The 25221-nt window shown below is 52.1% G+C and overlaps 1 long non-coding RNA gene across 1 annotated transcript in view; it reads right to left on the reverse strand.

Annotated features, from left to right (window-relative positions):
* Positions 1-347: 347 nt before the first annotated feature.
* Positions 348-25221, reverse strand: part of LOC138834608 (uncharacterized) — a 36917-nt gene continuing 12043 nt past the window's right edge. The window contains exons 2-3 of the long non-coding RNA XR_011374217.1: positions 1732-1866; positions 348-729 (exon numbers count right to left, since the gene is read on the reverse strand). This is a non-coding gene — a long non-coding RNA (uncharacterized lncRNA). The remainder of the gene's footprint in view (positions 730-1731; positions 1867-25221) is intronic.

The following is a 25221-nucleotide window of genomic DNA, read 5'->3' on the forward strand; positions in this document are numbered from 1 at the left end:
CCTTGAGCAAAAGAGCTCAGGGACAGCACCCAGGTCCTGAGTTGCCCTGAGTTCAAGCCCCATGACCAACAAAAACAAAACAGAGGGCTGGGAAGGTGGCTCAGTGGTAGAGCGCTTGCCTTGCATGCTCAAGGCCCTATGTTCGATTCCTCAGCACCACATAAGCAGGAAAAAAAAAAGCCAGAAGTGGCACTGTGGCTCAAGTGGTAGAGCGCTCGCTGTGAGCTAAAGAGCTGAGGGACAGAGCCCAGGCCCAGAGTTCAGGCCCCATGACCAGACCAAAACAAAACAAAACAGAACCTCCTATATACACAGCATTCTCTCAGCAAGCCAAACACAGTGTAGCATTTTATTATTCATGCTCCAGGAAAATGGACTAAAAATGTAATAACTGAATGGGATCCAAGGGTGGGGTGTAGCCAGGCTGGGCTCACACCTGCAGGAGCTCTTGCTTGTGTTCACCAGCCTTCTGTCATGGTGGAACTGGAGTGCTCTTGGTCTAACAGGTTTTTTTTTTCCTTTGGGGGAGGTGGTGGTCTTTGGAAACCTGAGGTAAGCAAAGCCCTAATAATGAGTTGTCTGTAGATTTCTCCACTTGGTACAGAGCACTGATTACTTCCATTGGGGGTGGAGGGTGGGTGCACTTTTCTGCCAAAGCCAGCTCTAGTCTCGCTGCATTGCGACCCCTGGTGGTGATGGGCTGTAACTGCAGGTAGCCCAACAGTGAAGCTGCAAGAGAAACAGAATGCTTCAATAAATAAATAAATAGATTCTCAGCTGGGCACGGGCGGCTCACATCTGTCATCCATCCCAGCTACTCTGGAGGCTGAGACCAGAGGATCGAGGTTTCAAACTAGCTCAAGCCATCAAACCCAAGTGACTCTAATTTCCAATTAACCAGCAAAAAGTTAAAAGGTGGGATTCAAATGATAGCGAGCCAGTCTGGAACAACAAGAACAAAAAGAAAAGTCTCAGGGACAGCGCCCGGGACCTGAGTTCAAGTCTCAGGATCTGCAAGAAAAGATTTTTTTAAAAATTGAGGGCTGGGAAGGTGGCTCAGTGGTAGAGCGCTTGCTTTGCATGCATGAGGCCCTGGGTTCAATTCCTCAGTACCCCATAAGCAGAAAAAGCAGTAGTGGCACTGTGGCTCAAGTGGTAGAGCACTAGCCTTGAGCTGAAGAGCTGAGGGACAGCGCACAGGCCCAGAGGTAAGGCCCCACGACCGACAAAAAAAGAAAAAAAAAAAAGAAGAAGAAGCTGAGCGCTGGTGGCTCATGCCTATAACCTTGACTACTCAGGGACAGTGCCCAGGCCCAGAGTTCAAGCCCCACGACATGACTGGCCTAGCATGTGCAAGGGCCTTGGGCTCCATCCCAACACCTCCAGAAACAAGAACAGATTTAGAAAGACCCTTCCCAAGAGCAAGAGTAAGGTCAACACCTTCCCCCACCCCCCACGGGGTCTCCTGACCGACCATGGGCTCAGACCTAAAAGGAAACTATGTGCTTGTTTTCCATCTTGCCTGATTTCCCCCAGCCTCTCTCCCTGGACTGAGGCTGGCCAGTGGAGAGACCCTCTAGCCTCTCTCCCCCATCCTCCTGGAGGCCACAGGACAATGGTTCACATTGTCCCCAGTTGTTGAGTGGCATACCGGCCCTGGAAGCTGGGGTCACTGGGGTTACTGGTGGGTGACGCTAGAGTAGGGCTATGAAGTGGGATTCCCAGCTCCACCTTCATCCTCCGCAGGCTGTGAAGGAAACTCTGCCTTCTCTGAGCTTCAAATTCCTCAGCGAGCAGCTGTCCCAGTTGGCCTCCAACTGTGATCCTCCAAATGTCAGCCTCCTGAATAGTTCGGCTCACCAGTGCCTGGAGCAAGTAGAATTTAATGAGGGGATGGAGGTGAATCCATCCAAGGCTCTTTGGTGCCTGCCAGATACAGATGCATCTTCCATGAGGCTGTGCATGCCTAGGCCTCTGCTCCCTGCCCCCCATGTTCGCTAATCCTCCCCAACAGTGCAGGGACCTTCCCGTGGGGGGTGTCTGGTGGATCCCAGTGCACCCTGGGTAGGACGCTGGCACCCAGAGGCCTTAATTAGGTGCATTCGTTATTTGCCAACTTGAAGGGCTCGGCGGGCTCTGTGGGCCTCTCTCCTGGGTCTGCTGTGGCTTCTGTAGCCTCCTGGACTCCCACAAACACCCAGCCCGGGCTCTCTGAACACCCCACAATTCCCAAATTGGGGCAGAAGCAGGTGAGTGCTGGACAGGGATTTTTCTCAAACCTGAGGCAGGTGTGTGAGTGTGTTCTGGGGGGGTCCCACCCCACCTCAGAGGCCTTGTTTGCCGGCAGGAATGGCTTGTCTCTTTGCTTTGTACATCCGCTGTGCAGGCTGAGGGGTGGGGGAGCAGGGGTCCCCAAGGCCGCCAGAAAACAATGGTAACATGGCCTGGTTGGCTACGGACCAGCTCCAGAATCTGTGCCGGGTAATTCTTCCTTCCCCGGGAGGCACACGCTCAGCTCCTTTCCCTGGCCCTCTGAGTACTTTTGAAGCACAAACTGTCTTATAAATCAGTTTATGGGGGTTCTTTTGAGTGGTGCTGCCCGTCCCCCACGCCACAGTTGACCAAATCTGAGATATAAAGAGGTGACGATGTGGGCTGGTAGAGTGTTTGTCTAGCATGCATGAAGCCATGGATTCGATTCCTCTGTACCACATACACAGAAAAGGCTGGAAGTGGTGCTGTGGCTCAAGTGGTAGAGCGCTAGCCTTGAACAAAAGCAGCTCAGGGACAGTGCCCAGGCCCTGAGTTCAAGCCCCAGGACTGCCAAAAAAAAAAAAAAAGAGGTGATGATGTAACAGTAACTCCACAGACCAAGCTGGGACCTGAGAGAAAGCAGGCAGGATTTGGGTTAGGGATGGCTTCAGGTAGCACTGGATCTAGGTGCTAGTATGGACCGTTAGTCATCTAGCCAGCAGTCCATTCCAGGCTCCTTTTTTTTTTTTTTCTTTTTTCTACCGTCACACTGAGCAGGTCAAAGTGAAGCAGATGGTTGGAAGTGCGCCCCTGCCCTGGATGCCTTGTTTAAGCCCACCCCCTAAGCCTTGGCCTGGCCAAGCTTGCTGATCTAGGGCTCCGCTGTGCTTCCATTTCCACCCAGGGACCAACATCAGACTCCGTGCTTCCCAGAACCCTGCTCACACTGGCCACTTTCCCCTCCATGGCTAAGGTGTTGTTGGTAGGAGGCTGAGCCTTTAAAAGGTGGAGCCTCGCAGGAGGCTTTCCAGTCATTGGTTGCCTTGACCTTGATGGGCATCCGGCCTCTTCCTCCTCTCTTCCAGGTCTTCTCTGGAAGGTGAATGGTGTTTCCAGACTTGGCAGCCATGGTGAGCCTCCTTTCACAGCGCCCCCAAAACAAGATCCATCCCTGATGGATAAAAGCTCCCCCCCAAAAAAACTATGTGGCAAAACAAGCCTTTTTCCTCCATAAGCTGACAGGCCTCCACCCCAGGTACTTTCTCAGAGCTGGTGAAGCCCAGAGAGGCTTCTGTCCAGAGGGGTCACACAGCACAGAGTGCTGGAGCTGGTGTTAACCGAGAGCCATTAGTGGATGCCAAGGTCTACACTGGTAGGGAGAGAATGGTGAACCGGGTCCTGGGCAGAAAGTCCTCGAGAGACTTTAGTGCCAGTCCTGGGCTTGAAATCAGAGCCTGGGCACTGTCCTTGAGCTCTTCAGCGCAAGGTGAGTGCTCTACCACTTGAGCCACAGCACTACTTCTCGTTTTCTGGTGATTTATTGGAGATAAGAACCTCATGGACTTTCCTGCCCGGGCTGGCTTTGAACCTCGATCCTCAGATCTCCTGAATAGCTAAGATTACTGACATGAGCCTCTGGTGCCCAGCTCAGATGAGCATTTGAACTTGGAACCCAATCCTTTTGTTCATTGGCTCACACTCTACCAACTAAGCCACGCCTCCAACCTATTTTGTTTTGGAACCAGATCTCATTCTGTAGCCTCGCCCAGCCTGGAACTCTCAAATCCTCCTACCGCTGCATCCCAGGTGCCGGTATTACAGGCATGTACCACCACACCCTGCAACAAGGAAGAACTTGACATCCCTTCCTGGCACGGCACAGGTGTGTGACTGATGTGAATTCGTGCCTGTGAGTCCCACATCCCAGGGTTGGTTTTTGTTTTGTTTTTAACCAAATCCAGAAAGAATCCAGGCAACCACCAGGCAACCTCCTCAAGGCCACCCCCAAACAGATGCCACTGTGCCCGCCGCCCATGACTCCGTAAGGCTGGTGCTGGGCTGCCAAACTCACTCGTGCCCTACACACGCTGCTTCTCCCTCCGTAGCTGAATAATGTAGATGCTATTCTAAGTTAAAAACCAAACCAAGCGATTTAGAGTGACTAATTCCTGCTCAAATTTACGCTCTGCAAATGTCTTGCTGGTAAGGATGCCGAAAGCCGTGTATCCCATTCATTTCAGCTGGGTGGCTTCTGGAAGGATCTTCTGAAGTGACCTCCATTTCCAGCGGCCTGAGAGCCTCCTTTGGCTTGATGGTCCCCTCTTCCAGCCCAGCCCAGCCCCCACCAGGGACAATATTGGGGTCAGAAATGTTCAAGGCCACTCACAAGGTCATAAGGCTGTTTCTTCCCACATCAGCTACTCCAGTTCATTCACGTCCAGCTTCTCTCCCCAAAATATCCTCCTCATCCCTTCTGGGTTCCTGGCCCCTTCTTCTTCCCTGACCCTAGCCCTGTGCATACAATGCTGGAAGTAGCTACCTGCAGATTGACAACTGGCCTAGACTGGACACTGTCTGTCTGCCGTGTGCAGGTCTGGGAAAAGTGCCATCTGGCAGAGAACAGCCTGTGCAAAGACCCTGAGGTCAACAAACTGGTGTGTTCCAACAGCAAGAAAACAGACAAGGTCTGTGTCCCAGCACAGAGCCTTGGCATCTGGCCAGAGCCCCCGCGATGGCTTGGAGCTGGGGATGGAGGTGCATTCCTGTCATCCCAGTGCTTAAGAGGCTGGGATGGCACGGTTCAGACCAACCTGGGATAGCTAGGTCTAATTAGGAGCTGGTATTTAGGCAAGAAGACTTCCTGCCTCATCTTTGTGCATGGTGCATGGTGGAGACCACATGGCCGAAGGGGTGGGCTCAAGTCCAGCCTGGGTTTAAGCAAGGATGGGGGCGGGGGCTAATGTAGCCAGGTGAGGGAAGGTGTCGCCACATTGGATGCAGATGTGACCTTAGGGCCTGGGACCCTCCCTTGGTCCCTTGGGAGGCATGACCAGGGGTGGCCCAGGATGTGACTTCACAGGCGGGGGTAGGTGACTGCCTCCAGGTATACCAGTTACCTAGGTGACAGAGACTTAGCCAAGAGGAGGGAGGAATCTGCCCCGCCTCCTCAGGGTGGACCTTAACACCAGGGAGACACTGTTTCTAACAAAAAGAATGGGGGAGGGCAGCGGAGGGCCTGGGAGAGGGAGGTTGACACCCTGTCAGGACTAGGGAGGGGTAAATGGTCCCCTGGAGGCTGAACATTAGGAGTCTGGGGACAAAGCCAGGCTGGTGGCACCTGCCTGAACACAGGCTCTAGCAGAGAGCCTCAATCTTCCGAGTGTCTGGGACCGTGGCTTTCAGTCCAGCTTTATCTGGTCCCCAGCAGATGCCACTGGATCAAATGGTACGCTGTCATTGCCAGAATTCTGGCTCTGCGAGGCTGACATTGGAAGGAAGGCAACAAGTTTCTCCATTGAAGAAAATACTCCAGTCCACCTTGAGGGGGGTGAGATCCCAGCCCCCCAAAGGCCAGGTTGGGGGAGGAGGGGACTTCCACTTCCTCCCACACCATCAGCCTCCCCAGGGTGAACCAGAAGGAGGAAGTGTATTGAGTTTTAAGAGACTTTTCCAGCATCCCAATAAAGACCCTTGATTCATGGCTGAAGCATTATTTTAAACCACGTTGCAAGTGATAAAGATCGCTTGTAGGAACGCACCTTGAGAGAAATTGTATTAAAAGGAGAAAAGCAGGAAGGAGATTAGATATTGCATTAAAAGATAGAGTGATGGATTAAGACCTAGCCTGTAAATTTACTGTGACTCTGCCAGGAAAAGGGGGAAGGCGGTAAATCCAAAGTGACAATCTGGGTACAGTGTAGCAGTATTTGTCACTTTTATTACACTTTGTTCAGAAGTTGTAGATGGGTCATTATTTTAAAAATATAATAATAAAAAAAGAGAACAATGTTCAATAAAGCTTAGAAATGAAAACTCCTGCGCCGAGGACATGGGGTAAAAATCTACATTCATGTCACTTTGGAGATCACAAAGCATTGCATAATGGAAGCTTCTTTCTGCCCTGTCCATAAAGCATTCCAACCCAGGAAATGTACGAGGAAGGCTTCTGGAAGATTCCAGGCCTTACTCGGAAAGGCAGGAGCCACAACATTCAAAGAGTCTTTGCAGACAAAGGTGGCTGGAACTGAGATTTTCTTTCTTTTCTTTTCTTTTCTTTCTTTCTTTCTTTCTTTCTTTCTTTCTTTCTTTCTTTCTTTCTTTCCTTCCTTCCTTCATTTCTTCCTACCTTCCTTCCTTCCTCTCTTTCTCTCTCTCTCTCTCTCTCTCTTTTTGTCAGTCATGGGCCTTGAACTCTGGGCCTGGGCGCTGTCCCTCAGCTCTTCAGCTCAAGGCTAGTGCTCTACCACTTGAGCCACAGCACTACTTCCAATTTTCTGGTGACTCGTTGGAAATAAGAGTCATACAGACTTTCCTGTCCAAGCTGGCTCCAAACCATGATCCTCAGATATCAGCCTCCTGGGTAGCTGGGATTACAAATAAGGCAAAAGGGATTAGGAGCATGGCTCACGTGGTAGAGCAATCTACCTAAACACTTGTGGCCCTGGGTTCAAATCCGAGAACCACAACAAGAAATAAAAGCTTGATTATTAATAAGTATGAAGCAGTACCTGATTGCTGACTTATTATTATACACTGAGTCATGGTCACACCCTTGCAAACACACAGTAGGCTGAAGCCATTTTCTACCCTACCATCCCAGCCCCTGTGCCCATGGCCCCAGAGCAGACCTGGAAATGTGTCTGTGTTTTGGGAGAAACACAAACCATTTAGGAAAAAAAGAAAGTCTAGGAGAAAAATGACTAATACCATAGGCACAAAGATGCCCCCCCCCTTTTTTGGTGCTAGTCTTGAACCCAGGGCCAGAGTGCTGTCCCTGAGCTTTTTTTGCTCAAAGCTAGCACTCTACTTGAGCTACACCTCCACTTCCATCTTTTTGGTGTTAATGGGAGACAAGAGTCTCAAAGACTCTCCTGCTTGGGCTGGCTTTGAACTGCGATCCTCAGATCTCAACCTCCTTCGTAGCTGAGATTACAGGCATGAGCCACAGGTGTCCAGCAGATGTTGGAAGTCTTTAGGAATGACAGAAAGGTTGGTACTACCCCTGAGCTCTAATCAGGCTGATCAAGACAAGGCAGGGGAGACCCCTCTTTTAGTTGGGGGGAATAGCCAACACTCAAGACAATTTCTGCAGAAATGTGGGGGTCCCATCTGTCCTGCTCAGGGCCAGAATATGGATTCTGTGGCTCCTCCACTGAGCCAGAGCTGGACAATCTTGACCTCCTCTTTCTGGAATCAGATATGAAGCGATTATTTTCGTGGGTATAACAAAGCCAGAGGCAGCCCTGCAGGTTGGAGAGCTGGGTCCTCTCCCCCCACCCCTCCCCGCCCCTCCCAACACACAAAAGGGGCTCCATTCAAGGTACAGAGGTTCAGGGCAGCACGAGTGAAATAACACATTTGTGTATGAAAAGAACATTTTCTCTCTGCGGGAACAAAAGATGGAACGGTGCGTGTCTCCCTCCCTGTGGCCTTGCTGATGCTTGACATTTCTGGGAAATGAATTTAGCGCAAACCCCAACAATTCACAGCTTTGTGCCAGGCGAGCAGCGCAGACACAGACGGTGGGGGAGAGAGGCCAGCAGGGCAGCACGGCCAAGGGACGGAACATGAGAGCAAGAAAATGGACAGGAAGGGAGGGAGGGACGGAGGGAGGGAGGGAGGGACAGAGGGACGGAGGGAGGGAGGGAGGGAGGAAGGAAGGAAGGAAGGAAGGAAGGGAGGGAGGAAAAGAAGGAAGGAAGCAAGGAAGGAAGGAGAGAAGGAAGGAAAGGAAGGAGGGAGAGGGAAGGAGGGAGGGAGGAAGGAAGGAAGGGAGGAAGGGAGGGAGGAAGGGAGGGAGGGAGGGAGGGAGGGAGGAAGAAGGAAGGAAGGAAGGAAGGAAGGAAGGAAGGGAGGGAGGGAGGGAGGGAGGAAAAGAAGGAAGGAAGCAAGGAAGGAAGGAGAGAAGGAAGGAAAGGAGGGAGGGAGAGGGAAGGAGGGAGGGAGGAAGGAAGGAAGGGAGGAAGGGAGGGAGGAAGGGAGGGAGGGAGGGAGGGAGGGAGGGAGGAAGAAGGAAGGAAGGAAGGAAGGAAGGAAGGAAGGAAGGAAGGAACGGAGGGATACAAGCGTCAGGCACATGGCCGAACCACTTGGCCTGAGAACTTCATGGATCTTCCAGACCTTTATGTCTGTGTTGTGGAACTTGAACTTTTCCTCTTAAACTAAGAACTCACTCGGAGGTAATTAGTTAAACCACACGGATGCAAATCAATATGGAGCTAATTAAATGTGAAGCTAAATTTATCCCAAACGTGTTCATTAATGCTTCCGCCTCCTGCAATGACAAAGCAACTATTGTATCTTCCAGGGTTACAATGTTTTTGTTGCGGGCTTGACTCTAAGGGAGGTGCAATTATAGAGGCCATTTATCAAAGAGATTACGGCAACGAGGAAATGGCAATGGGCTGGCAACAATTCTAAGGGCTGCATTTTTCACGTTGTGTCCCACAATGCTCTCCTCCTCTCTCCTTTCTCCTTCCTTCCTTCCTTGCTTCCTTACTTCCTTCTTTCCTGTGCACTCAACCTGGCTTGGCTTTGAACCACAATCCTCAGATCTCAATCTTCCGGATAGCTGGAATTACAGGAGTGAACTACCAGCGCCCAGCTGCCAGAAAGGTTCTTGAATTACCAGGTTTTCCTTCCTTCCTCCTGACCCCACACATGAGTAGACCTGGATAGGGCTGGTCAGGAGCTGGCTTGGGGTCAGGCATCAGCCTTGCCTCCTACCCTGGGGCTGGAGGAGAGCTGGTTTTCTACAACTCCACGTTGTCAAGGATACACTGTGGCCCTCAGGATCTCAATGAAAGAGTCTGGCTTCCGAGGCTTATTTGTGTGTGTGCATTTCATAATTTAGAATGTGTTTGGTTTTCATTTGCAACCAGCCTGCCAGCCTGTCTTCCCCTGGCTCTACAAAGCTAGCCCTGTAATGAGCAGGAATAAATCGCAGTCTTGGCTGTGGCTCACTCTTGTTGACAGGAGGAATTTGAGGAGTTGAGCAGATCGGAGGATTCCCTGGTTCTGGGTCCTCAAGATTCAGCCTGGGGGTGGAAGCCACCCAGGGTCATTCTGCACCCACAGGGTGAGGCAGAGGTGGGTGCTGCAGATATTCCCTGGGTGGTTCTGATGTGTGTCTTGCTGAAGCTTTTGGCCAAGGTCCAGCAAGGCCCAGGACACAGGGGAAGATCTTCAGAACAGATGGCAAGTAGCCCTGGCCCCAGGACTAACAGCTCTATAAATATTCTGATTGGCTAGATCTGGATCACATGCCCAGCCAACCCAAAGAACTCCAGGTGTTCTGATTGGCCAGGTCCAGATCATGTGTCCAGGCAGCCCAGAGTCCTCTGTTCTGATTGTCAGACTTGGATCACATGTCCATTCTTGGGCCAAGGGCCTAGGTTAACCAGCTCCACCTGCTGGAGCCCAACTGGATGGAGGGTCTACCGGGAAGCTCAGGATTCTACTACTGAGGTGAATGACTGTGGAGCTCAGCGTGGTCACCTTTGCTGGGAGCTCTCCTGCGTCTATCCGCAGAGCAGACAGAAAGAGAGTGTGTTAACCCATCAAGAATCAAGACTCAGATACTAATGAAGCCTAAGACTCCAGTGAGTTCTAGAACCTTCTGGAATTTCAACTCATGACTTGTACCAGAGGCAGGGTGGCACATGCCTGTAATTCCAGCATCAGGAAGCTGAGACGGGAGAATTCTGGGCTAAAGGGCAAGACCTTGTCTTAAGATAAACCAAAGCAAATCAAGACCCTGTGCAGAAGAGCCTCATAGCCAGCGGGGAGCATCTTAGTGAGGAAGCTGAGACCCCGCAATCCTCTCAGGATTCACAGCCACCTGCTCCAACACCCTTGGTACCTTTTACAGCCCGGCCCCTTATTTCCTGATTGGAGACAACAGGGCATTTGGAGTTTTTAGTTTGTTTTTTTTTTTTAATGTTAATAGCAGAATTCTGAAGCTAATTAGGCCATTATTCTTCAAAGATTTAATTTGCTTTGATGGGCCAATCTATAATCATATTTCCAAACAGCTTCTATTTAATTACTGCACAAAATGAATGAGGTCCTCTAGCAATTTGTGTCTGATAAACTCACTGCTCTGATCTCAGTGTCCGCCCTCCCCACCCCAAACCCCTAATTCATCCGTGGAAACCTAATCCTCAGGCACTAAGAGGGGGACTTTGGGAGGTAGTCAGGTTATTGAGATGAAGCCTCCCTGAATGGGACAAACGCCCTTGCAAAAAGAGGCCGGGGGTGACAGGCAAGGTGGTACCAATCAGTAATTCCAGCTACTCAGGATGGGATGGTCAAGAGGCTCGTGGTTCTAGGCCAACCCAGGCAGAGTGTTAGCAAGTACACACCTCAACCACAAGCTAGGCTATAGTAGTGAGCACCTGTAATCTCAGCTAGGAGGGAGACATACAAAGGAGGATCGCGGTCCATGGCCAGGTGTGAACACAAATGGGAGAGCCTATCGACTTAAACTATAAACAAAACAGGGATGGGGAATGTGGCTTAAGTGGTGGAGCACTGGAGTAAGAAAGAGGCTGAAGTGAGCTTGTTTTGTCCTTCTGTTGTGTGGGGATAAGTGTCATTTAGTTGGGCAGGCCCTCACCAGACAGAGTGGGCTGCTACCTCCATGATGGCTGCCCAGGCTCCAGAACTGGGGTGGGAGAAATCCATTCTGTTGTTCTGAAGCCATCGGTCTAGGGTATTTTGTGAGAGCCTGAACTGAGACACTCACATGGACCTGGGAGCGAATGTTTCTGTGGGACACTTCAGCCCCCATCACGTGCTATAAACTGTGTCCCACACTTACATCTGAAATCCTAAATCCTGATACCTCAACAACAGAGGCTGTTCAGCTACTCTATTTGTTATTCCATTTTATTATTTTAGTTTTGTGAAACGAGGTCTCACAATGAAGCCCTGACTGGCCTAAAACTGTCCATCTGCCTTAGTTTTTCCAAGGGCTAGGATTACAGGCATGCATTGCTATGCTGGCCCACTCAGCTAATCTATATCACCAGTCTGGGTGAGGGGCCACTCCAGTGTGTGTGTGGGGGTGGTGGGGGGAAGGGTTCTCCTTGTCCAGGATGAGGAAGGAGGGAACTGAGCTGGAGTAGGATGACCTGATAGGGAGTTTGTGTTGGGATCATCTTCATTTTTAGCCTTAGAAGATCCAGGATGAGGAATCAGGGTGGAAATCGGGAAAGAAAAACTGTGGATGGGGTGAATTTGATCCAGGTACATTCTTTGCAGGCATGTAAATATCACCGTGAAATCCTTGTGTGCAATTAATTTATGCTTTCATTGTTGTTGCTGTTGTCATTGTTTTGTTTTGTTGTCATTGGAGAGAAATCAATGGGACCGAACAATCAAGGGCTTTCCTGCAGCCCCTGGGAGAAAGCTGGGATGTCACAGCCTAGACTTAAAACCCAAGTCGTTGGTGGGAGGAGCTACAAGGAAGTGGGTGGGGTATGTGGCATGACCTACCCTAGCTAGCCCAGAGGCAGGGAGGCAGCCAGTGAGGCTGGGCAGGGGGCAGTGACACAGACTCCTGCACACACACACATACACAGACACACACACACAGAGGAAGGCTCAGGGAGACTGAGGCTGGTGGTGGCCCATAATCCCAGCACTCAGGAGGCTGCAACAGGAGTTGACAGTGTGCCTGTTGGGTTGGGGAAGATGGAAGGGGCCTCTGTGGTGCCTGGCTGTGTGGAAGGGCTGAGAGCCCCTGAGCTGTGCACGTGGGAACAGCATGAGCTCCTGTCACGTGTACCTCATCATGGTCCACGCACGGATGGACAGGGCCGCTCACAGTAGCCTAGTAGGGCAGGGTGACCCTGTGGCCTTGCCCTCCCAGGCCTGGGCAAACCCCGATCGTGTGTCCCCAGCTTCTGGTGCCCAGGCTGGATTTGGAAAATGACCTGCTGTGGCTCATGAAGGCACCAGGCACAAACAAGCCCTGGGCGCCTGTCACATGAGATCACACGATGAGGCCAGCATCCGGGGAGGCACAGAAGCAGCCCTGGGAGCTCCGGGGTCTCATAGCCAACTAGGTCAGAGGCTGGTGTGAGTGTGTGTGTGTGTGTGAGAGAAGGGGGGGAGCGAGAAGGAAGGAGGGAGGGAGGGAGGGAGAGAGAGAGCGTGCAGTACAAACCTTGTCTGATTGGAGGGAACACTGCCTGGATTGAGGCCTCTAAGGACCATAGAGACAGAAAACAGCTGTGTGTCCATGGAGCCTTTTGCTTTGCTTTCTTTCTTTCTTTCGTTCTCTTTCTTTTTTTTGTCGGTCGTGGGGCTTGAACTCTGGGCTTGGGCGCTGTCCCTCAGCTCTTCAGCTCAAGGCAAGTGCTCTACTGCTTGAGCCACAGCACCACTTCCGGTTTTCTGGTGGTTTATTGGAGATAAGAGTTTCACGGACTTTCCTGCCTGGGCTGGCTTTGAACCGTGATCCTCAGATCTCAGCCTCCTGAGTAGCTAGGATTACAGGCGTGAGCCACCAGCGTCTGGCTTTCTCTCTCTCTCTCTCTCTCTCTCTCTCTCTCTCTCTCTCTCTCTCTCTCTCTCTCTTTCTTTCCTTCTTTCTTTCTCTCTCTTTAAAAAAAATTTGTTGGCAGTATTGAGGACTGAATCCAGGGCCTTTGGCCTTAAGCAAGCATTCTGTCCTCTCTAGTCCTTTATATTTGTGTTTAGTTTTTGGTTTTTGCTTTTGTTTCATTGTCGGTTGTGGGGCTTGACCTCAAGGCCTGGGCACTGTCCCTGCGCATTTCTGCTCAAGGCGAGCGCTCTACCACTTGAGCCACAGCGCCACTTCTGGTTTTTTGGTGATTCATTGGAGATAAGATTCTCATGGACTTTCCTGCCCAGGTTGGCTTTGAACCATGATCCTCAGATCTCAGCCTCCTGAGTAGCTAGGATTATAGGCATGAGCCACTAGCACCCGGCTTGTGTTGTGTTGTGTTGTTTTGATCTTGATAACTCTGCCTGGACTGGTTTGGAACTTAAGATCCTCCTATCTCCGCTTCCCAAGTAGCTGGGATTACAGGCATACCCTACCACACTTGGCTCACAGAGATTTTGTAAGTGCAGAAACTGTCAGCACAGACCCTCAAACATGTGCCTGGGTGGGAGAACTCTGGATTGGATGTGCACATAACATATATATATATATATATACATATATAATTTATATTATACAATCTATATACATTACACACACACACACAGAGCTGGGCTGCTCTCTCACCTGAAGAGATCCAGAATCATTGAACCTGGCACCAGGAAAGCCTTTTTTTTTTTTTTTTTTAGGTTTCCGATCACTGATTGGCTAGTACTCTACCAGCTCAGCCACACTGCCAACCCCTGAGAAAGATTTTTCCAGGGGCTGGGAAGGTGGCTTAGTGGTAAGAATGCTTGCCTTGCATGCATGAGGCCCTGGGTTCGATTCCTCAGCACCACATAAGCAAAAAGAAAAAAGCTGGAAGTGGCACTGTGGCTCAGGTGGTAGAGTGCTAGCCTTGAGCTGAAGAGCTGAGGGACAGCGCCCAGGCCCAGAGTTCAGGCCCCACGACTGAACCCAAACAAAACAAAACAAAACAAAAAAAAGATTTTTCCAGCAAGGAAAAAAATCAAGAGTCAGTTCTAGCCCTTTCCTTCATAGGGATCAGGCTGGACAGAGTCAGGTAGGAGGCCAGGGAGGGGCACACCATCACCATCCTCCACAGCCCTCTCATCACCATGGCAACACTAGCCCTCCAGTGATGGAATCCCAAACCAGCTCACTACTGCGCCCACTTATTGGATGAGAATGCCAAGGCTCAGATGGGGCTGAGCGAGTGGCTCAGGGTCTCATGGCAGATGAGATAGGACCAGGGGGTCTAGAATTCAGGTAAGAGCCCAGTTCCACCCAGAGCTGGGGGTGATGGCTGAGAAGTGCAGAAGAAGCCCCTGGGGCTGGTGGCAGATTCCCCCTGTGGGCTGACTCTGAGCCACTGGCCTCACAAAGCTGCTGGCTTGGAAGCCTGGGCCTGCCTGTCCCTCATGGCCCCCTGCAGAACAGCGTTTGGCATCAGGGCCCTGTGTCTGTGCAGCAAGCGCTTCCAGGGTGTTCCCTCCCTCCCTGCTTCCAAATATCCCAATCCTGTGGCCTGCATCCATCCTCCCTGCTGGGCCCCTGTTTCTCCGGCTCCATCCTGCCTGGCCTGGAAGCAGCCGGCTCAGGAAAGCGCAGAGCACGCTCAGCAGGCCGAGGCTCCTTTGCAGTGAGGTTGCTGTTGATATTATTTGGAAAGCAATGCTCATTTCCAGCCCCCACACCGCGCACACAGACCAGAGCTGAAGGCACACTGATTCCAGCCGCTGATGGGGATTTCATCTGACTCCCGTATGAGGTGGTGACTAGTCTTTGTAATTCCTGGCAGCCATTTCCCACATCTCATGTGACCCAGGCCATCCTGCCCCAGTGGGAAGGGTCCAGCTTTAGCCTGCCTGGAGGAAGAGGGGTTAGGAGGCTCTGCTCATTCGTGAATGATGAGGTCCCTCAACCCCACAACCCCATGTCCTGAACAGAGATGGTCTACATGGCTTGAACTTGACCCAGAGCACAGCAGCTACATACTGTAGGACCAAGGTACCAACTAAGGAGGAAGCAGACAAGGCCTGTGGTCCTTACAGCAGCTGTGTGCCACCTAGCCACAGCTGGACTACATTTCCCAGCATTCATTGCAGATAGGCCTCTGCTGGAGCAAGAGGAGCTTAAGCCCCCTCCCTACTCCCTCCATTCCACCAATTCACAAGTCCTAAGGGCCAATGCTGCCATTCTACAGAAAGCACCCAAGCTGAAAAGTGGGCTTAAGTGATTAAACATTGAGATCAAATCCTAATACCATCAATTAAGAAAAAAAAAAAAAAAGATGGTGGCTCACTCCTATAATCCTAGCTACTCAGAAAGCTGAGATCTGAGGATTGTGGTTCGAAGCCAGCCAGGGCAGGAAAGTCTATGAGATTCCTATCTCCAGTTAATTACCAGAGTGCCAGAAGTAGAGCCGAATCGCAAAGTGGTAGAATGCCAACTGTGAGTGAAAAGCTCAGGGATAGCATTCAGCCCCTGAGTTCAAGCCCCATAATGGACAGGGACACACACACATATACACACACACACACACACACACACACACACACACACGCACGCACGCACGCACGCACGCAGGCACGCACAAAATTGAAAGGAACATAGAGTCTGAGCTGGCTTTCCAGGATGGTGAATGGAGGAAAGGAAACAGGATGGCAGGGACATACACAAGTCCTCTCCTGGGCTAGCCACACCTCACCAAAGGGAGGCGCCGCCCAGGCCCTTGACACAGGCTGTAGAAGGAAAGAAGAGGAACTTTTATCTAGTAGCCATCACCCCATCTTTCTCCTCTGCCCCACTCCCCACAAAGACATGACAAACTTGGGTCAGGAGGTGCAGCGAAATGCATGTGACCCAGCTCCACCGCTGACCACAGACACTTCACTCTTGGCTTCTGTCTTCCTGCCGTCTCCCCCTCATCCGTCTCTATGTCTCTCAAGTCGGACTTGAACTCAGCTTGGGCACTGTCCCTGCGCTCTTCAGCTCAAGGTGAGCACGCTACCAGTTGAGCCACAGCGCCACTTCGGGTTTTCTAGTGGTTTGTTGGAGATAAGAGTCTCACCGAGTTTCCTGCCTGGGCTGGCTTTGAACCATGATCTTTGGCTCTCAGCCTTCTGAGTAGCTAGGATTACAGGCATGAGCCACCGATGCTTGGCCCACCAAGAGTTTTTGACTCTCAATTCAGGGGGGAGCTCACCCCTACCCAGAGCTCTTGCCCATGGACTGGGCAAAGGTTTTTACCTTAGAGCTTTGGAGGCTGAAAGCCTAAAGGCTGAGGAAGGACTCCCGGCCATGGTGGGGACTTGAGAGAGAGAGAGGAGGGATGGCCCTGCTCTTCTGGAGCAATCTCTCCCCTGGGAACTGCCCCTCCGGTCTGCAGGAAGTGCTTCCGATGACCTCATGGCACCAGGGCCCGTCTCCAAGAAGTGCTGCCACCTTCCTCCATCACCACAGTGGCAAGCAAGTGTCCCACAGAGGAGTACCTGGGAGCATGCCTGAACCCTATTGCAAGCACAGCAGCCACCGGCTGAGCCAGCCAGGTGCTCTCCAGGACACCACCTGCCTCAGAGAGAAGCCCTGCTGTCCCAGCCGCCAGTCACAGCACAGGACAGGCTGTGGGTGTGGGACAGGCTGTGGGGTCTGAGCCCAGCACCCCAGACCAAGAGAACTCACAGCGGATGAGCAGAGGAGACTCTTGGGGGGCCTCCCATCTCTCCTCTTCCTCCCTCCCATTTCTCCTTCTGCACTTACTGGAACCAGAAATCATGGGATTGCTGGCAAGGTCCAAAGAGATTGCTAAGATTGGGGTTGGGTGGTGGGGGCGTCCCAGAGTGATCCACGGCAACTGGCTTTTCAGGTGACAATGCTAGGAAGGATGGAGGAAGAAAAGAGGAAGAAAGGGAGGAAGGAGGAAGGAAGAATCAGAAGGAAAGAAGGGGGGGGAAGGAAAGGAGAAAGGAGAGGGGAGGGAGGAGAGAAGGACAGAGAGCATTTTTCAAACAGTAACAACATCCAGACACAAATGCCTGCATCCGGGCCCCTCAGGCCCACAGGGAAGGCCCCAGGCCTCACTCCCAGGCCCAGAAGGGAAGACTACAGGTGACAGGGGGCAGGGCCAGCAAGGAAACTACAGATCCACTCTGTGTCAAATGTCTGCTGTCAGGAGCCTGTGCCGGCCCTGCGGTTCCAGGGAGCAGGGAACCCAGTGCCCTAGGGCGATGCCTCCCCCAGAAGACACTAACTAGCCTGTCCAGGTGTGCACAGTAAGAAGTACCAGGTGTGGCAGGCTGCCAGGCCCAGCCCCCCCATCCAGGGTTTCTCCTGCACGCTGAGGCTGTCCAGCAAGTAGGGCACCGTGCACCAGGCCAAGGCCTTGGGGAAGGACATGGGGAGCTGTCCCCACGTGCACCCCCACCCGTGGCTGCACCTGCAGCTCCAGGCCGTCCGTCCGACTGCTGTTGCCATCTGCCCTGGCAACGCGCCAAGGCTGTTACCACGAGTGCCATCACCATGGAAACCCGGAGTCTGGGCTGCACTTAGCAGAGCCAAACACGCCAGGGGCTCTCAGGGGCCCTCATCTGCCAACAGGAAAGGCGGCCGCCTGGCACGCGGCCTCTCCTTGGGACTCATTATCCGTGTGTGGAGTGGGGACGGGAGGGGCTGGGGGTGATGGGAGGAGGGAGGAGGAAGGCAGAGGAACAACGTGGCTTTGGGAATGGCGTAGGGACTCCCCACACCCCCACTGAAGGAGCCAAGGATGTGTCTCCTGCTGTGTGCTGAGACCAAACCTCAAAGGGGACCAGATCCGGGGCAAGGCCACTCTGGACCATGGGCATCACCCCTGCCCAAGCCATATTTCCCAGACCCTGCCCTTCCCCAAAGAGAAAGGGGTGCAGGCTGGGGAGAGCCCATCCAATTCTGCTTGGGGAGCACTCACTGCTCGGGGGGAGAAGGGGAGGAGAAACAACAGCCATTGATCCCTTGATGATGTCTTATTAGCTCTGTAAGCCCCCACGCAGCTCGCTAACATAGCTGTTATATTATCAACAGCCATGAAACAAATATTGAGGCCTGGCCACTTCATTTTCTCCTCTTCCTTCTTATTCTCCCTCTCTGCCCTGTCTTCCTCCCTTTCCCTGTCTTCCTCTCTATCCCTCTCTCCTCTCTTTCCTGGCCCCCACTCTCCACTGTCACCCCCTCCCTATCCCTGGCCCCCCTGAGGTTTGAGCTGGTCTCCCACCTGCTCCTCCACCATGCGCTGAGGCATCAGCACAGGTCTACAGGGAACAAGTCCAGTTACTCACAGACTGAGGCCCTGAGACTCAGAGCCAAGCCAAACCTCTTTACAAGTTTCCCAGATATTTTGTTCACAGCCATGCCATGCAAACTAACACAGCTAGAGAGCTTATGAGAGGGAGAACAGGTTTCAGGTGTGTACTCTGCAAGTGCAGCATGGCATGGTCGGCCATGATGGAAGGAAGCCAGACCATCTCTACTGAGGTACAGAATGCCAGGTGGAAGGAAGGGGAAGGAGATGGGCGGGACTTCCTCCCTGCCTCTGCTTCCTGAGCAGGGCAGCAGTGCTTGCAGGTAAAAGTTCTCTAAATGTGAACCCTTCCATATGGAAGCCCATGTCAGACAGATCTGACCACCAATAGGGCCAGAAAGCCAGGGATAAGCTTTACCACCTTCCAGTAGTTTTCTGCCTCTGATGCCAGAAACTTCTTTGTCTTCTCTTTGCCAGATTTATTACTCTTTGTTAAAATACCATAAAGAGCTATCTTGCTAGATAGAAGATGACTCTTGACACTATTCATACCACATATGTTTGTGTTTAGTCAGCTTTTTGTTGTTTTTGTTGTTGTTAATAGGGCTCTGCGCTGGTAGCTGGGAACTTATACTTCTGAATAAAGGAATAATTTTTCACCAGGCTCCAGTGGCTCATGCCTGTAATTCCAGCTACTTGGGATCTGAGAACAAGAGAGGGGTGAGGGTCAGAAGTCTGCAAGACTCCATCTCAATGGAAGAAGCTGTGTGTGGTGATGCACACCTGTGCCCCAATCTAAACTAGGTGCACACCTGGGAAGAAAGTCATACCCCTATCATTTTTTGTGTGTGGTGATCCTAGGGCTTGAACTCTGAACCTGGGCACTGTCCTTGAGCTCCTTTCGGTTCAAGGCTAATACTCTACCCCTTGAGCCACAGCACCCACCACTTCTGGTTTTTGAGTGGTTAATTGGAGATGAGTCTCATAGACTTTCCTGTCTAGGCTGGCTTTGAACCATGATCCTCAGGTCTCAACCTCCTGAGTAGCTAGATTTACAGGCATGAGCCACCAGCACCCAGCTAGATGGCACCTTCTTAGAGGTATGGGTGGCACAGGGGAAGGGACCTCTCTAAACCACCCCTCCCCCTTCCCATTCCCCCCCCCCACAACAGGAGGGGCAGCCTCTCCCCAGCTGCCCTCCCACTAGGGGTGGGACTTGCCTAACAAGGTAGTGTTTTTCATGGTGTGTGTGTGTGGCGTGCACGTGCACGCATACATGCACACGCACTTAGGAGGCGGATGGGCTAGAAGAAAGCATTGTAAATGAGATTACATCTTATACATGTTTAATGTACTGTTCTCACCATTTCAAATGCGGCTCTATTAGCTTGGCGGGGAGGGAGAATGGGCTCCCCGTGCTGGGTGCAGGGAGGATAGATCACCAGTGAAATGAATGATAAATTAACAGAGTAATCATGGCGCTCCTCATATTAATCGCATAAATCACAGGAGGGAGGGGGGAGAGGAACCCTTGGCTGGGGGGAGAGTGGGGAAGACTGGAGTGCTGGGGTGTGGGGAGCTGCAGGCCCCGTGTCCCTACTAGCTAGAAAATGGGTTTTCTGGGCACAGTGAGGAGCCTGCCAAGGCTCTGGGGCTCCCAGGAAATCCTGACTTGGCTCTAGCTATGATTAAGATGAAGTGGGTCATGTCTCTGTTTGCAGCCCTGGGAAGAAATGTACTCAGACAGTGCCAACAACAGAGTTTTGATCCGGGGAGTAGGAAGAGTTCCTCCCCCCAACAGCCAGGTGTCCTCCACTTCTGGGAACATGGTGGTTTGTTTTTATTTTTGTTTTTTAAGATTTATAAGCCAAGCTCTCCTTGTGTAGCTCAGGCTAGCATCAAACTCATAATCTTCCTATCTCAGCCTCCTGAGTGCTGGGGATCACAGGCATGCACCACTCCGCCTAGTGGCTGTAGCATCCATGTGTCCCCGCCTTTCAGGTGGGGTTATTTGTTGTGAGTCATGGGGCTTGAACTCCAGGCCTGAGCACTGTTCCTGAGCTCTTCAGCTCAAGGAGAGTGCTCTACCACTTGAGCCATAGCACCACTTCTGGTTTTCTGGTGGTTAATCGGAGATAAGAGTCTCATGGACTTTCCTGCCCCAGCTGGCTTTGAACCATGATCCTCAGATCTCAGCCTCCTGAGCAGCTAGGATTACAGGCTTGAGCCACCGGTGCCCAGCTTCCAGGTGGGTTTTGAAGAACAGTAAGCCCAACATCCAGTGTCATCTGTACTTTGTGAACGTCTGTGTACAAAAGGCCCTCTCCCCTGGCCACATCTATGCCTGGCCCTAAGCTAGAAAGAAGGGACATGAGACCCCATGTCCATCAAAAAGCCTAATTGGACTGTGTCATGCATGTAATCCCAGCTACACTGGAAGCATCCATAAGAAGCTACACTCCCTTCCCTAGCAGGGACCACAGGGAACTCTGCCCTGCTGGGCCCAACCCATGCTGGGAGATGCAGGACATCTCCATGGCAACCCATACACATCCTTTCCATCCCCCAGTGTGTGTGTGTGGTGGTGGTGGTGGTCGGGCTGTTCTGGCTTTCCAGACCATGGGAAGGCAGCTGCGTGTATCATTCCTCCACGAAGGGGGAGTGAGGATGTGGGCCAGGCTCTGTGTCCCCTGCAAATGGATCCTGTACGTTCTCAAGTCCACTCAGCCTCTGGCCACAGGGCTAGTGACCCCAGTCCAGCAAGATTTGTTCTGTTTTGTTTGTTTTGCTTTGCTTCGTTCTTTGTTGGCCCTCACCTGTGCTGGGTAGGGGAATGCTCTACCACTTGAGCCACACCTACCGGACCTTGTGTTTTTATCTTGAACTCATGTTCCTCCTGCCTCTGCCTCCTGGGTAGCCAGGACTACAGGTGTGCATCACCATGACCGGCTTTTGTCAAGAGCTTTGCTTCCTTCAACAGCACACCCTGGGTTGAATATTCAAGAGGGGGATGAATTATTCAAGGAGCAAGAGGCTGTGCTAACCACAGGGGCTTTTTCCCTAGTTGAGCAGCAGGCCGGGCTCTGATTGTGCAAACCTTCTGACATCCACATGCTGTTGGTAGTTGGTGCAGGGTGGTGGGGGCGTTGGGGAGTATGGAGGAACTCAGCACGGGGGCCCCGACCTGTCCCCTGTCCAAGACTTTTGCAAACACTAGGCCTGTGAGCATGAAGTGTAGAGAAGCAGAAGACAGCAGGCTGTAGTGTACCACATGGGCTCTCAGTTGTGAACAGAAGCTTTCATTTGTACTGGCTACTAAAGATTGAATTCAGGGCCTCTTGCAGGCTAAGCGGGGGCAGGGGGGGGGTGAGGCGGGGGTGAGCTCTGCCACTTGTCATGCCCCACAAGTCGTTTCTTTGCTTTCATTTGTTTTTCAGATAGGGTCTCACACTTTGGCTTGGGCAAGCTTCAGACCACGATCATCCTACCCCTGCCACCTGAGAGGCCGGGGTTATAGCAGTGTACCACAGCTCCTGGCTCTGCAAACTTTTGGGAAGTCAGATGGTCTCTCCAAATTCTCACAGGGTGCCAAGGTCTTACAGGACCTGTGTTGGAGCAGGCATGGCAGGGGGCTCAGACATCTGCAGTCAAAGCAGCTTTGTCTCCTCATGGTCTCTTCTAGGTACCATCAAGTGTGGTTAGCCTACCCCAGCTCATGGCCATGCCTTATTCTGTGTGGCATTTGAGCAGGGCAGTCCTACTGTGTCCAGAGATCTCGCCCCCCCCCTTCCACTCCACCCTCAGACCTTCCCAGTCTCTTTTTTTTTTTTTGCAGTTGTGGGGCTTGAACTCTGGGCCTGGGCACTGTCCCTGAGCTCTTCTGTTCAAGGTGAGGGCTCTACCACTTGAGCCACAGTGCCACTTCTGGTTTTCTGGTGGTTAACTGGAGATAAGAGTCTCATGGACTTTCCTGCCCTGGCTGGCTTTGAACCACGATCCTCAGATTTCAGCCTCCTGAGTAGGTAGGATGACAGGCATAAGCCACCAGCGTCCAGCTCCCAGCCTATCTTTTTACATCTTCATTATCATCATCATCATTATTATTATTATTATTTGCAGTGCTGACATTTGAACTTAGGGCCTTGTGTTTTTACCTGAATGGACCTGGACCACAATGCTCCTATGAATACTTCCCAAGTGGCTGGGATCACAGGAAGGAGCTACCATATCCAGCTTAATTAATTGAGATGGGGTAGGAGGGTCTAACATTTTTCTGTGGGCCAGCCTCAGACCACAATCCTCCTGATTGCTAACCTCCTGAACAACTGGGATTGCAGGCATGAGCCACCGGTCGTGGCCTCTGTCCATCTCTACTCCTAAGCACCTTCTTGAAGGGTCGCCTGCTGGGAGTCTCTGGCCCTGGCCTGTCCATCGGTGTCCCTCACCCACTCTTCCTCCCCTGCAAGTGTTTGCTCCCTGCCCCCATGGCGCATCCCCTGTCCTCCTCCAACCTCCACTGCTGAGCTGTCCCCAGATGACCCACCGCCTCTGCCTCTCCTCCACAGGGACACAGCCATGCCATCCCAGTGTGGGTGTGCACGGCATCAAAGACACACACACATGGTCTCCTTTTGAAACTCAACGGAACAGTCCTGGGCGCAGTCCCCAGGCAGGCCGTGTCCTTTGGGTGACCCTGTGGTGTGGGAGGGTGGACAGGGGAACTGAGACGAAAGGTCACTGTTCCCAGGGCTCTCCCACACCGCGCCCTGCCCATCTCTCATCTCTTGCTGTCCCACTCAGATAAAAACTGTGGCCCCGCCTGGGCCATGGCAGGGGCTGCCAGCAGAGAGCTGGCCCTCTTTGCAGGGGCCAGGCCCTGGGGGCTCATTTCCTACATGGCTGTCAGCAAGCAGATGCTGGCTCTGTTAACCCAGCATGGGCACATCACAAGCAGCCAGTTACTTCCCAGACCCCTTAGTTCACTGGATCATGCCTTTAATCTCAGCTACTCGGGAGACAGAGCTCAGGAGGGCTGGGGTGGGGAGGGAGGGGGGAAAAAGTTATAAAGACCTCATCTCAAATAATAATAATAATACCCCCTGCTGGATGGGGTAGTGGTACCTACTGTAATCTCAGCTTTTGGGGGAAACATTAAGTAGGAGGATTGTGATCTGAGGCCAGCCAAAAAAAAGTATATTCAAATGAGAGGCAAAAAGGGCTGGGGGGAAGGTGGCTCAAGTGGTTCTAGCACTCACCTAGCAAGCACCAAGTCTTAAATTCAAGCCCCAATACAGCAAAAGAAAAAAAATCTGTGGAAGATGAGACAATTGGGGGGAGGTGAAGAGAACACTGAACGCCGTAGGCCATAGGACATGGCCACCTGAGCCAGCCCTTGCCACTAATGGAGCCATTAAAGACCTAATTTCCATTCACCTATAAGTTTATTAGGCTCCTCTGAGCCAGGCCTGGGATGAGGCTACGGGGAAAGGGTGGACCGATAGAGGCTTTGATTAAAATGCCTACTTGATGGCTACTGCCTTGTTTTATGGCCCCGCAGATCTGCCTTGAAAGAGAAAAGAACCTTCTCCCCATCACTAAGGGGGGGGGGTGAAGAAATAGAGGCTGCAGATGGGAGGCTGGGGACACAGAGGTGGAGACATCCATCCCAGGTTGTTAGCCTCAGATGCTGGGCTGCATGCTTGGCACCTTTTTGGGAGTCTGGATAATTTTTTTTCCCCAGTGGCACTGGATTTGAACTCTGGGCCCTGAGCTTGCTAGGCAGAGACTCTATCACTCAAGCCACACACCCCCAGATGTTTCTGTCTTAGTTTCTTTATTTTTCAGAGAGGGTCTTCCATTTTTGCCCTGGGCCAACCTTGGATCATAGTCCTCCCACCTCTGACACCAGAAGGGCTGGGAAGACAGGTGAGCTGCTGATTGCACCTGGACAAGACTGGGTTACATTTTCCATTGCAGCGCAGCCTCCCTAGGATCCTGTGCTGAAGCCCAAGTGTATTTTTACCATCTGGTCCCTCAGCAGAGCCTGGAGAGGCAGGGAAAAGGGGTGGTGGGCTGCTGGAGGGTGAGGACGAGGCCCTGGAGGCCCAGGGCTTGGCAGGTTGTACAGAATGTGGCAGAAGACCCAGAGAGCATCAGTCACCAGCCAGAGTGACAGATGCATCCGTGCTCCTGGCAAGGTGCAGAGAAAGGGGGTCCCTGGCTTTCCTGTGTGCCTGCACAGACAGGAAGCACATCAGCGGAGCAGGAATCCCAGCCACTCTCCCAACAGTCACTTCATCTCTCTGAACCTTGGTCTCCTCACCTGTAAAAAGGAGTGACCTGGGATCTCAGTAGAAGTAGGTGATGATCAAAGGGCTGGGCAGGGCAGCTGTCAGTGTCATTACTATAACATATTTACATATTTAAATACCATTCATTTGCATATGGTAATCACCAAGAGCCTAGGGAGAGAGCATGCTGAAATTGAGCTTGCCTTTATGGTTCTCTGCCAGGCCCTACTAAAGTGGGAGGGGTGAGCTACCAACAATACTTCCAAGTTCAAGGCTGAGGGCTCCTGAGAGACTCTGTGGACCAAAGTCAAGGTTGTTTTCCACACCAGCAGCAGTCCACGCATCCCAGGAAGAAGTTCCATGCGGCTGTTTTCAGGCCATGCTTCAAATGTGGCCACAGAAACTAGACAGAGCTAGTCACACCTGTTGTAGGCTATTCTGTGGACTCCCGAGGGCTGTTTCCTGTGGGGTGGGGTGCTTGCCCAGCCTGGCTCTCTACGCTGCTGCCCTGCCTGACTACAAGAAGGGGGTCTCAGCCAGGAGTGGTG

The sequence above is a fragment of the Dipodomys merriami genome, unplaced genomic scaffold (genome assembly GCF_024711535.1).
Source record: "Dipodomys merriami isolate MVZ:Mamm:240054 unplaced genomic scaffold, mDipMer1.0.p SCAF_22, whole genome shotgun sequence".
Classification (NCBI taxonomy): domain Eukaryota; kingdom Metazoa; phylum Chordata; class Mammalia; order Rodentia; family Heteromyidae; genus Dipodomys; species Dipodomys merriami.